Source organism: Notamacropus eugenii, chromosome 3 (genome assembly GCF_028372415.1).
Source record: "Notamacropus eugenii isolate mMacEug1 chromosome 3, mMacEug1.pri_v2, whole genome shotgun sequence".
NCBI lineage: Eukaryota > Metazoa > Chordata > Mammalia > Diprotodontia > Macropodidae > Notamacropus > Notamacropus eugenii.
In genome coordinates, this window is record NC_092874.1 from 353902279 (window position 1) to 353914327 (window position 12049).

The 12049-nt window shown below is 36.4% G+C and overlaps 1 protein-coding gene and 1 long non-coding RNA gene across 3 annotated transcripts in view; one reads left to right on the plus strand and one right to left on the minus strand.

The window, feature by feature from the left end:
- Positions 1 to 12049, plus strand: part of EFNA5 (ephrin A5) — a 329974-nt gene that overhangs the window by 270560 nt on the left and 47365 nt on the right. The window lies entirely within an intron of this gene.
- Positions 10155 to 12049, minus strand: part of LOC140496902 (uncharacterized) — a 79426-nt gene continuing 77531 nt past the window's right edge. The window contains exon 8 of the long non-coding RNA XR_011964442.1: positions 10155 to 10254. This is a non-coding gene — a long non-coding RNA (uncharacterized lncRNA). The remainder of the gene's footprint in view (positions 10255 to 12049) is intronic.

Sequence of the window (12049 nt, forward strand, 5' to 3'; positions counted from 1 at the left end):
AAATGCTTAATATTTTGTTCTTGGAACTTGAGGCAACTTTATCACATAAGACTGAACTTTATAAATTGGGAAAAGAAATTTAAATAATTATCTATTCTAGACTTTAGAAGTCTTAGTTGTATAGTGTGGGTTATTAAAAATGTGTTAAAAAGATCACAGAAATCAGTAATGAAGCCAGAAGAATGCTATAGAACTGTTAATCCCCTTTCCTTTCCCCAATTCAATCTATAAGCATTTATTAAGTGTCCATTGTACTATATACCAAGCACTGTACCACTCACAGGGAATATAAACATAAAATAAAACATCCTTGCCCTCAAGGAGTTTACATTCTGAAAAAAAAAAACATAGAATTTACAATCTATGGTTTTTACACTTTGTTCATTAAAAATTTTTTTCATTTAAAAATGGAGAAACTTTTTATCTCATGGGCCATATGAAAATAGGTGGTAGGCTGCATTTAACCCCTTGCTTATAGTTTGCCAACTCCTGTTCTAAAGCATTCTTTGTTAGTTGCTTGAAATCTGGAAATAATTTCTCATTGGAACATTGTTATAAATCACGATTAGGTTCAAAGGCTAGCCCGCAAAAGCTTATTTAACCTACAATAAATTAGCTGAAATAGTACCAATTATAATTCTGGTAGTTAATCCAGACAGAAAAACAATAAAATTGAACAATTAAAAAAATTCTTAAGTGCTGATGCTTGAAGAAAAGCAGGCCTAATTAGAAACCTTTCAGCCCTTTAGTTCATTCTGCATTAATCTCATTTAACAACTCTTTCTAGAAAAACAGTGGAGCTATAGTGTTAGCTGCTGCTGTTTGGTAAGTAGTGGTAGCAACCCTTGAGCTGGACTCAGTGGGTCACCTCCACCCTTGGGGACAGTGTGCCTTTTGTTTCCATGTTTGAAAGTTCTTTAGATGTAACATCTCCCAGGTTTGAGATGAAATATATGCTCCAGCCTTTTTTCAGTTCCCTGTATCTGAGCCTACCATGTTTGACCATTCAGAAAAGGAAGCTGAAGCAGCAAAAGAACAGCAATTATTAGGTTATTACCCTTATATCTCCATTTCTATCCATATCCTTTGTATAAATAGATGTTCAAAAGTTTGGTGTTTTGTAACTTAGGAAGGATCTCTTTGTAAGTGTGCCTCTTTTTCTTCATGATTGTGCATGGAATATCCAGAGAAGGAATGTTTTTATAGAATTGGGCATCGGAAATGGAAAGGTACTTGTTCAGTTGATGTTTTTTTTTAAATTTCAGACTTTATTTTTTTAAATACTATGTAATAAGTACTACCCCTTGTTTTCAAAACCATCCAGCTATTCTGTGCTTCCTTCTAAGTTTTCTTTTGATCTCTGATTGTGTACTTTTTATTTTTTTTCTCCCTCCCCACCCTGTCCTAGAGGAGGCTACAATTAAATACAAATACACAGACATATACATACCTGTTGACATATATATACACACGTACATATACGTAAAACTATACTGTACATACTTCGATTTATGAGGTTTTTTCCTGAAGGTGGATAGCATCTTCCTTCATAGGTCCAAGTCTTTCCATGTTTTTCTAAAATCAACCACCTCATCACTTCTTATAGCACAGTAGTATTCCAGCACAGTCCTATCAAGTTGTTTAGGCATTCCCCACTTGAAGGGCATCTATCATTTTACCCAATTTGATGGGTGTAAGATGATATATCAAAGTTTTTTAAGTTTGCATCTCTCATTGATAGTGATTTTGTGCATTTTTTCATATACCTATATATAGTTTTCACTTCTTCTTCAAAAAACTGCCTATTCATGTGCCTTGACCATTTATCAATTGGGGAATGATTTGTAATCCTATAAATTTGACAAAGTTCTTTATATATTTGAGAAATTAGACCTTCATCTGAGAGGAGGTCTGTGAAAAAGTGTTTTCCCAATTCTCTGATTTCTTTCTAATCTTGGCTACAATGATTTTATTTGTACAAGAACTTTAAAATTTGTTATAGTCTGAATTGTCTATTTGACACCTCACAACGCTCTCTATCTCTTGTTTATTCATAAATTGTTCTCCTATCCATTAGTCTGATGGGAATATGGACCATTCTTCTAAATTTCTTGTGATATTTCTTGTGATATCTCCCATTATATCTAGGTCATGTATCCATTTTGACCTTGGGTACATGGTTCAAGATACTGGTCTTTGCCCAGTTTCTGCCAGAATGCTTTCTAACTTTCGAAACAATTTTCACCAAACGATTAATTCTTATGCCCAAACTTAAATCTTTACATTTGTCAGACACAAGGTTACCACAATCCTTTATATTACTTTATATACTGTATTATACTATAATCCATGTATTGTATGTCTACTCTGTTCCACTGCTCTGTTTTTCAGTTTCTTAGCCAATACCAGATAGTTTTGGTATTTGCTGTTTTATAATTTAGTTTGAGGTTCTGATACTGCTGAAACTCCTTTCTTTACATTTTTTCCCATTGCTTTCTTTAAAATTCTTGACCTTTTGTTCTTCCAAATGAATTTTATTATTTTTTCTAACAGTAAAATATTTTTAAAAATAATTGAATTGGGATGGCATTGAATAACATAGATTAGTTAGGTAAAATTGTCATTTTTATTATATTGACTTTACCTGTTCCTTAACAATTAATATTTCTCCAATTATTTAAATATGGCTTTATTTGTATAAAATGTTTTTAAAATTATGCTTCTGTAGTTCCAGTGTCTGTTTTGGCAGGTATACTCTCAGGTATTTTATATTGCCTAGTTATTTTAAATGGGATATCTCTTGATGTCTTTTCTTGTAGGATTTTGTTGGTGATATATAAAAATTCTGATGATTTATATGGATTTACTTTACATCCCACATTGTTAAAGTTATAGTTTCAGTTAATTATTAGTTGAATATTTAGGATTTTCCAAATATATCATCATCTCTTCAAAAAGAAAGCTTATTACATCATTTCTCATTCTGATTCCTTCAGTTTCTTTTTCTTCTCCTGCTGCTGTTGCTATCCTTTCTAACTTATTATTTTCTTCAGTATTTTTTTTGTCTCCTTTAGCAAGGTGTTGACTCATTTTTCATGATTATCTTGCATCGCTCTCATTTCTCTTCCCAATTTTTCTTCTACTTCTCTTACTTGATTTTCAAAATCCTTTTTGAGTTCTTCCACAGCCTGTGACCAATTCACATTTTTCTTGGAGGCTTTTGATGTGTTTTTTAATATGTTTTCTTTTGGATGTAATTTCTGATCCTCTTCGATATCAAAGTAAGATTCTATACTCTGACTTTTACCCCTCTGTTTGCTCATCTTCCTAGCCAAATACTTGACTTTCTAACTCTTTATCAAGGTAGGACTCTGCTTCCAGTGGGGATGGGGATGGGGTCCCAGGCTTCAGGAGTTTTGTATCAGCTGCTTGATCCCCATCTGTGGACCCAGAGCTCCAGAAGCTGCTGCTACCACCTTCTTCTCCACCCTGGTTCTGGGGCTGGACCCCAGTTGGACCACGCCCCTCACCCACTAAGGTCTGATGTAGTTTTCCAACTGACATTCTATGCTGTTTGGTGTTTGTGGATTGAGAAGTCTGGAGGCTGCCAAAGCTACCAGTGATTCAGTCCACTGAGGCCTGCTGTGGCCCTGTCTGTGCCAGTGCAGCCCATGACACACTGCATTCTGCTCCGCTCCCAGCCCAGTGTGATAGATGCCCCCTATCAACCTCCCAATCTGTCCCAGGCTGGAGATTTGCTTCACTCCATCATTCCATGGGTTCTGCAGCTTGAGAATTTGTTTTGAGTCATTTTTATAGGTTTTTGCAGGAGTTTGGGGGGAAAGCTCAAGCAGGTCCCTGCTTTTACTCCACCATCTTGCTATTGATAGCATTTCTAAAACAATATTGAATAATATTGGTAACACATAGTGGTTTCCCTATTTATCTCTTTTAATTAAATCCATTTTAGCTTTAACTTTGTCTGAGATCATAATTACTACCCCCACTTTTTTAGTCAGATAAAGCATAATAAATTATATACAAGCCCTTTATTTTTATTTTTAAATCTATATGTATCTCTCATTTTAAATTATGTTTCTTGTAAACAACAGATTGTCAGATTCTGATTTTTAATCCATTCTGCTATCCTTTTTTCATTTCATGGGTAAATTCATCCCATTCAGGCTTAAAGTTATAATTACTAGTTGTGTAATTCCTTCCATCCTATTTTTCATCACTTATTTATTCTTCTTGTCCTGTTTGCCCTATCCTTCCTTATACTTCCATTTTACTTCTAACCACTACTTTGCTCCCCTATTACTTAATCTACCCACCCCTTTAAGCATCCCTCCCTTATCCTCCCCTACATGCTCCACCTTAATTTTCCCACCTCTCTAAGAGTCCCTGCCTTATAATCTCCCTCACACTCCTAATTCTTAATCTGCACACCCTTCTAAAAGTCCCCTCCTTATCCTTTTCCCTCTCTTATTTCTTCATAAACATAGAAGACTTTTATACCCTTCTAGATGCATATGATTTTTCACTCTTTAACCCAATTCTGATGACGGTAAGGTTCTAGAACTACCAACTCTCCACATTATAGTAGCAATGGCAGCCATGAATATGCCAGCATAGTTCTGAATCACAAAATACAACAGACTTTCCACATGGAAAACAGAACTAAAACATTTACTCAGACAACAGAAAGCCAAAACCATCATAGCAACTAATTTCCATCATAGTAACCAAGAAGTCTATATACGTTATCAGGCCTTCCCACAAACAAACACTCACAACTCTAGCCTCCTGTTTCCTTTATCCTTCCCAGCTCTGATTAGTTTGACCAGCTTCCTCTCAGCTCTGTTCCAGCTCCACCTCTTCTTGCTCCACCTTTTCTGTCCTATCCTTTCAGAAAGCCCCTCCCACAGAGGTGATTTGGGTTTCCATATCATTTAAGCAGGTCCCATGGGGCTTTGAATGGGTGGGAAAAATCTTCAAATTAAGAAAAAATACATTAACAATACACCTATATCAGCTTTTCTTTTCCTCATTTGTATGAGATAACTGTTCCTTTTTTGCTCTACCTACCTAGTTTTATTTTTTAGAATCAATTCATCATACTCAACTCAGCCCATCAAGGCCATATGTAACCCTGTAGGCCCTCAAATGTGGTCCAAACTTCTTCATAAAAGGATTTGTTCTGTAAAACTTGGGCGCAATAAAAAGGCTGCACCCAAGGACCTAGAAGGCCACCTATGACCTTGAGGCCACAGGTTTCCCACCCCTGACTCAATTAATGATGACAGTCTTAAGAGTACTGTTAATATTTTCACATGTAAGAAGTAACCAGTTTGACTTTATTAATTCCCTTGTAATTGGTTTTTAATATTTACCTTATATTTATCCTAAATCTTATATTTTGAATTTTACATTGAGTTCTGGTTTTTGTTACAAATATCTGAAAATCTTTCAATTAATTAAATGTCCATTTTTTTTTTTATTCAGGATTATACTCAACTTTGCTGGGTAAATTATTTTGATCATAACCCCAGATCTTTTACTCTTCAAAACATTGTGTTTCAAGAACCACAGTCTTTTAGTGTAGTTAGGTCTTGTGTGGTCTGAGTATTTAAATTGTTTTTTCCCTTTTTACTTGTGATATTTTCTTCTTAACCTGAGAGCTTTGAAGTTTGGCTATGATATTCTTGTAAGTTTTTATCCTGAGATCTCTTTCAGGTGTTGATTGGTGGATTTTTTCCTCTTTCTTCTTTGTCCTCTTGTTTCAAAACTTCAGGGCAATTTTCCTGAATGATTTCTTGTAATATTGTATCAAGACATTTTTTTTGGTTGTAACTTTCAGGTAGTCCAACAATTCTTATGTTGTCTCTCCTCAATCTATTCTCCAGATCAGTTGTTTTTCTAATAAGATATTTCAGATTTTCTTCTATTTTTTGATTTTTTAAATTTTGTTTCATTATTTCTTACTGTCTTGTAATATCATTAGCTTTCCCTTACCCAATTTTAATTTTCTTTTTTTTAAACCCTTGTGCTTTATTTTTTAGAGTGTAAATGCCCATACTTTGCCTTCACTTTCCAAAATGAAAATGGAAGTAACCTCAGTTGATACCATTTTTATAAACATGAATACACCATTAACTTGATACGTTCTTTAGCCAAACCTTGATTTAAAAATAACAGTAACTCTTTTCAACAAAAGAATTTTCTAAGCAGTATGTCTCCAATCAGCTTTTGCCCACACATTTGAGACTGATCCATGTTAAGGGAACACTGCTAACATATATTATATATGCATATACATGTATATCCATACTTACATCCTAAGGTGAATCAAAATACCTTTACAAATAGGGTCCACATCTACTAAAAAATAACTGTAAGATGTGAATTTCAACCTATCATGTGCCTTGTGGTAATGCCACAAATGTACGCTGCATTCAGAAATGAGAGTGCCAATGGAAGGCAGGAGTTAGCAGATTGCTACTGAACTGCTTTGCTTTTTAGGATGAGAGCAGCCATTTGTGCAACTCATACAAAGTCTGAATGTTGCCCTTTCATTTTTTCAGTGATTATACTAAGTAAATTAGAATAGAAACCTTCTACAATGGGAGCCTTTGCCTTTGAGCACATGCTGCTATAATCATAAAAATAAAAATATTATCTTTGTAAAAGGAGAAGCCATGCTTTTCATAGTGTCTCCAAAACATCAGGAAAAGTGATTGGTGACTACATTTTGGCTTATGGTTTTTTTAAGCCCTCTGTAAAAGAAAATGATGTTCATTGTTAAAATATGCCTGAGTATTAAATCAGATGAAGATACCATTATCTCTAAATTTCTTGTTCTTAGATGTAGCCCACAAGTTTATTGTTGTTGGTGTTGTTAATGTTAATAATAAATACATTTGAAAATTCTATGCTTCAGTAGATTTTTCAGATACAGACCGAAGTAAGTCCTTATAAAGAACAGAGTTCATAAATCAGGGAGGAGTCTCTGTGCATTAAGGTATAAATTTGAAGTTGTGCTTCATCAAATGTATGTTGTGATGACTCTAGCATGTTCCTGTTGATAACTTCTCTTATTCGGGAGTCCAGACTGACTTTTTTATGCTTCTCTTGATTCTTGTGTTTGAAAGTCAAATTTTCTTTTCAGCTCTGGTCTTTTCATCAAGAATGCTTGAAAGTTCTTTATTTCATTGAAAAACCATTTTTTCCCCCTGAAGTATTTTACTCAGTTTTGCTAGGTAGGTGATTCTTAGTTTTAGTCCTAGTTCCTTTGACTTCTGGAATATCATATTCCACACCCTTTATTCCCTTAATGTAGAAGTTGCTAGATCTCATGTTATCCTGATTGTATTTCCACAGTACTCAAATTGTTTCTTTCTAACTGCTTGCAATATTTTCTCCTTGACCTGGTAACTTTGGAATTTGGTTACAATGTTCCTAGGAGTTTCTCTTTTTGGATCTCTTTCAGGAGTTGATTGGTGGATTCTTTCAATATCTACTTTGCCTTCTGGTTCCAGAATATCAAGGTAGTTTTCCTTGATAATTTCACGAAAGATGGTGTCTAGGCTCTTTTTTTGGTCATGGCTTTCAGGTAGTCCCATAATTTTTAAATTGTCTCTCTTGGATCTGTTTTCCAGGTCAGTTGTTTTTCCAATGAGATATTTCACATTTTCTTCCATTTTTTCATTCTTTTGGTTTTGTTTTGTGATTTCTTGGTTTCTCCTAAAGTCATTAGCCTCCATCTGTTCCATTCTAATTTTTAAAGAACTATTTTCTTAAGTGAGCTTTTGAACTTCCTTTTCCTTTTGGCTAATTCTGCTTTTGAAAGCATTCTTCTCCTCATTGGCTTTTTGAACCTCTTTTGCCAATTGAGTTAGCCTATTTTTAAAGGTGTTATTTTCTTCAGCATTTTTTGGGTCTCCTTTAGCAAGTTGTTGACTTGCTTTTCATGATTTTCTTGCATCTCTCTCATTTCTCTTCCCAATTTTTCCTTCACCTCTCTTACTTGATTTTCAAAATCCCTTTTGAGCTCTTCCATGGCCTGAGACCATTGAATATTTATTTTGGATATTTGATATAGAGAAGCCTTGACTTTTATGTCTTTCCTTGATGGTAAGCATTGTTCTTCCTCATCCAAAAGGATGAGAGAAGATATCTGTTCACCAAGAGAGTAACCTTCTGTAGTCTTATTTTTTTCCCTTTTTTGGGCATTTTTTCAACTAGTTACTTGACTTTTGGGTCCTTTGTCAAGAGTAGTGTATACTCTGGGGATCTGCAAGATTTCAGTTCCTCCAAGGTGGAACAATCAAACAGGTACACTGGTCTGGGAGCAACCAGAAACTTTTGTGCTCAGAATCTGTGACTAGTAGAGTTCCCTCTCCATAACCACCTGACCTCCAGTTCCACCAAGCCAGCAATGGGGGCTGAGATTCAGATAAGCTGCTCAATTCCCCCATAGGCTTTTCTTTGGGAACAGGGCAATCATTCAGTGTGAGATAAAGATCAACTGCTCAGTTCCCCCAGGAGCATTAGGCGGGAACAATGCTGCCACACAGGGCTGAGGTAAGGATCAGCTGCTCAGTTCCCCCAAGGGTTTTACAATCCAACAATGGATGCAGGCTGTTGTGGGAGCTTCTACCACCCTGATGTGGCCTCTGCCACCTCCACCTGAGAAGGGAGCTATGGGAAGACTGTGCTCCCTGCTTGGCCAGCTGAAAAAACTGACTCACTGACCTTTGGTGCCTGTGGGTTGAGAGATCTGTAAATCACTACTACTGCAGCTGGAGATTCTGCCCCCAAGGCCTTGTTGGTCTTCCTCCTGGTGCTATGCTGTGTGGCCAAGGCTGAGCTGAGCTTCAACTCCACGTCCAGTGTGACAGACTTTTACCTTTGGCCTTTCAGGTCACCCTGAGCTGGAAATCTCCTCCATTCCATTGTTCTGTGGCTTCTGCTGCTCTAGAATTTGTTGAGAGTCTTTTCTCACACTTGTTGAGAGTCTTTTCTCACACGTGTTTTATGGGCTGTGGGGGAAGAGCTAGTGTATGTGCTTCTTTCTACTCCACCATCTTGGCTCCACCCCTCCCCCAATTTTAATTTTCAAAGAGTTATTTTCTCCCTTAAGTTTTTGGATCTCTTTTCCCAATTGCTTGACACTCTTCTCATAAATTTTATTGGGTTGCTCTTATTTTTCCTATTTTTTCCTGAATCTCTCTTAGGATTTTTGTAGTCCTTCCTAAGTTCTTCCAATAACTCTTTTTGGTTTTGTGACCATTTGACATTTCTCTTTAAAATAGGAATGGCTTTTTAAATTTTACTATCTTTCTCTGAGCATGAACCCAGATCTCCTCTATCCTCACAATAACTGTCTATGTTCAGATTCTTTCTCTTTTGCTTACCTACTTTTATAATGTTTTATTTTGTTTTTAGCAGCTTATTATTGTAATAATGCCCTAGTCCTAGGGTATGGGGAATGGTGCCCCAGACTTCTGGTCCTTCTTACTGTTATTTTCTGAGTTCTGTCTGGGTGCTCAACCTTGGGTACTCCTCTCCAATCCCAAGCCACAGCTAGGACCCTCAGCCATGCAGTTCCCAAAATTCTCTTGCTACCTGTGGCCTCCCAGTGACTATACACTTCAGCTCTCTCCTCTGCCCTGGAACTGAAACCAAGGATTCCACTCTGCTGCAAGTTCCCATAGCCATCAGGGTTTCCACCCCTCTGGTACCACACTAATCAGGGCTGTGCTAGCTCCTTCCCACAGCCATAGCCCAGGACTGTATCTGGTCAGCACAGCTGGGCCTGGAATCCCAAGATAGGAAAGAGTCCTTCAATCTTCCCCTATTCAGTTGTTCCCCCTCTACCCCCCTCCCCCGACATGCTGTCGGTGAGGTGAAAGTTGGAGGCTGCTTCCAGACTCAGCTGCCCCCAGGACTTATTGTTTATTGATTCAGTGAAGTCTGTCTGGGCATGTTTGCACTTTACTGAGATAGAACCTGTACCCCAGGAAGTAAGGTCTTTCCTGGGGTCCTCTCATGTTGTCTTAGAAGGACAACTGTTTTACTCCAAATTTTATTTATTCCTGTCTCTCTACATCCACTTTGAGGTGATGTTTTGTCTTTTTTGTGGAAGAAATTTGGAAAACCTGGAATTTTCCAACCTACTCTGCTGTCTTCTGCTCAGTTAGTTGTACGGAGAATAAGGTGCCTTGTCCAGGGTTAGACTTGTTTTCCTTTGCCCTGGAAGCATAAGTAGAAGCACTAAGTCACAATTATAGAGAGTTCAGTATAAGGAAAAACTTAATAGTCCTATAGCATTAGAGCTAGAGTAAAATGGATAACATCAGGAACTAATGAATTTTCTGAGATTCCCTGGAGATCTTTGAGCAAGAAGCAATTTGTTAGGAATATTATGGAAGGGTAAGTGTTGTCTGGGGATATAAAGTGCAGCAGTGGATAGAGTGCTGGGCCTGGAATCAGGAAGATGAGTTTAAATCCAGCCTTAGACATTAATAGTTGTGTGACCCTTGGTAAGTCACTTAATCACTATTTTCCCTCAGTTTTCTCATCTGCAAAAATGGGGATACTAATAGCACCTAGCTCCCAGGACTGTAGTGAGGCTCAAGTGAGATAACAATTGTAAAGCCCTTAGCACATAGTAAGTACTATATAAATGTTAGGGATGATGATGATGATGATGCCATCTGAGACCCCCTCTGAAAGAGATTGTATCATTCAGTGTTCCTTGTGATAGCATATTTGGGTGAGAAGCTAAGGAAATTGACTTGCATGTGGATTCCCCATTCCCCCATCTCAAGAAAGTATCCCAATGAAGAAGGTGTGTTTATTTATATTTAGTATTACCGTAAGACTGTCTACTTTAGATATTCACTTATTCAGATTTCAGCAATGTAGATCAGCTGTCTAAAGGAAGAAAAATTATATTTATATGTTCAGGGAACCAAATGATTTTTAAGAACTCGACCACATATAATGTGAAAGAAGTCAACCAAAATTTTGTTTGCTGGCTGTGTAGCAGCTATTTTGGCACATGCTATATCAATAACAACAGTACTCAGAATTGCCCTAGAAACATTTAAAATAAAGTTAGCTTACCAATATTATAAGATATATAACTTTCTTTATGATATATAACTTTATGATAAATCAAAAATCCTATAGATCCTCTAAAATACAGATTTGCTTAAGACTGACTGGAAGATTGTTTTCATAGAATTTCCTCTCATTCAATCCCAACTAACTCCTAACTTTATAAAAGTGATTGACTTTTTATTATAAAGAAAGCTTACAGAATATTTTTCCCTCCAAAAACATTCTACATGGTTTCCACATTAGAGAGTGGCAGTTGCTCTCTAGAAGGATGTGTCTCTCTGTATGAGTATATCAGGCGAAGAACCTACATTGCCCAGTATGCCTCCTACTATATACAATTTGCATCAATTTACTTTGTGGAACAAATGTAATCTCTTTTTAATGGTCCTTTAAAATCAACATTAGGAATATACCTGTTTTTTCCCCTATCTTAAATGGAAATCACATGCAAAAGGTAAAATGTGCTGAAGTCATTCGGTAAATACTCATACCTTCTCAGGGATATAGCCTGTAAAAATCATTTGTTTGGGAAATAAAAAATGTAGAAGTATAGTACTGAGTTCCCACCACCTCTGAGTACTCCCTTGAAAACTTGGAAGTAGAATATTTATACATTTCTGAAAAGAGAAAGAATTAAATTAATTTGACTCAATAGTTGAAATTTCTGACTTAGAGACTTACTTAACTCCATTTACGCATTTTTAAAAAAGTTTTGTTTTATTTTGCAAAGAGAGATATTCATAGAATGAAACCATTTCCATGCCACTATGACTGTCTAATAACCATGCTGGTTTTTATAGTAGAAAATAGGACTTTTTTTGCATTTCTTAATTTCCGAAGATCTTCATTCAAATCTAGAAGAATATACCAAATTTATGGCACTGATTCTATTTCTATCATCACAAGGCATACTGGAGGGAAA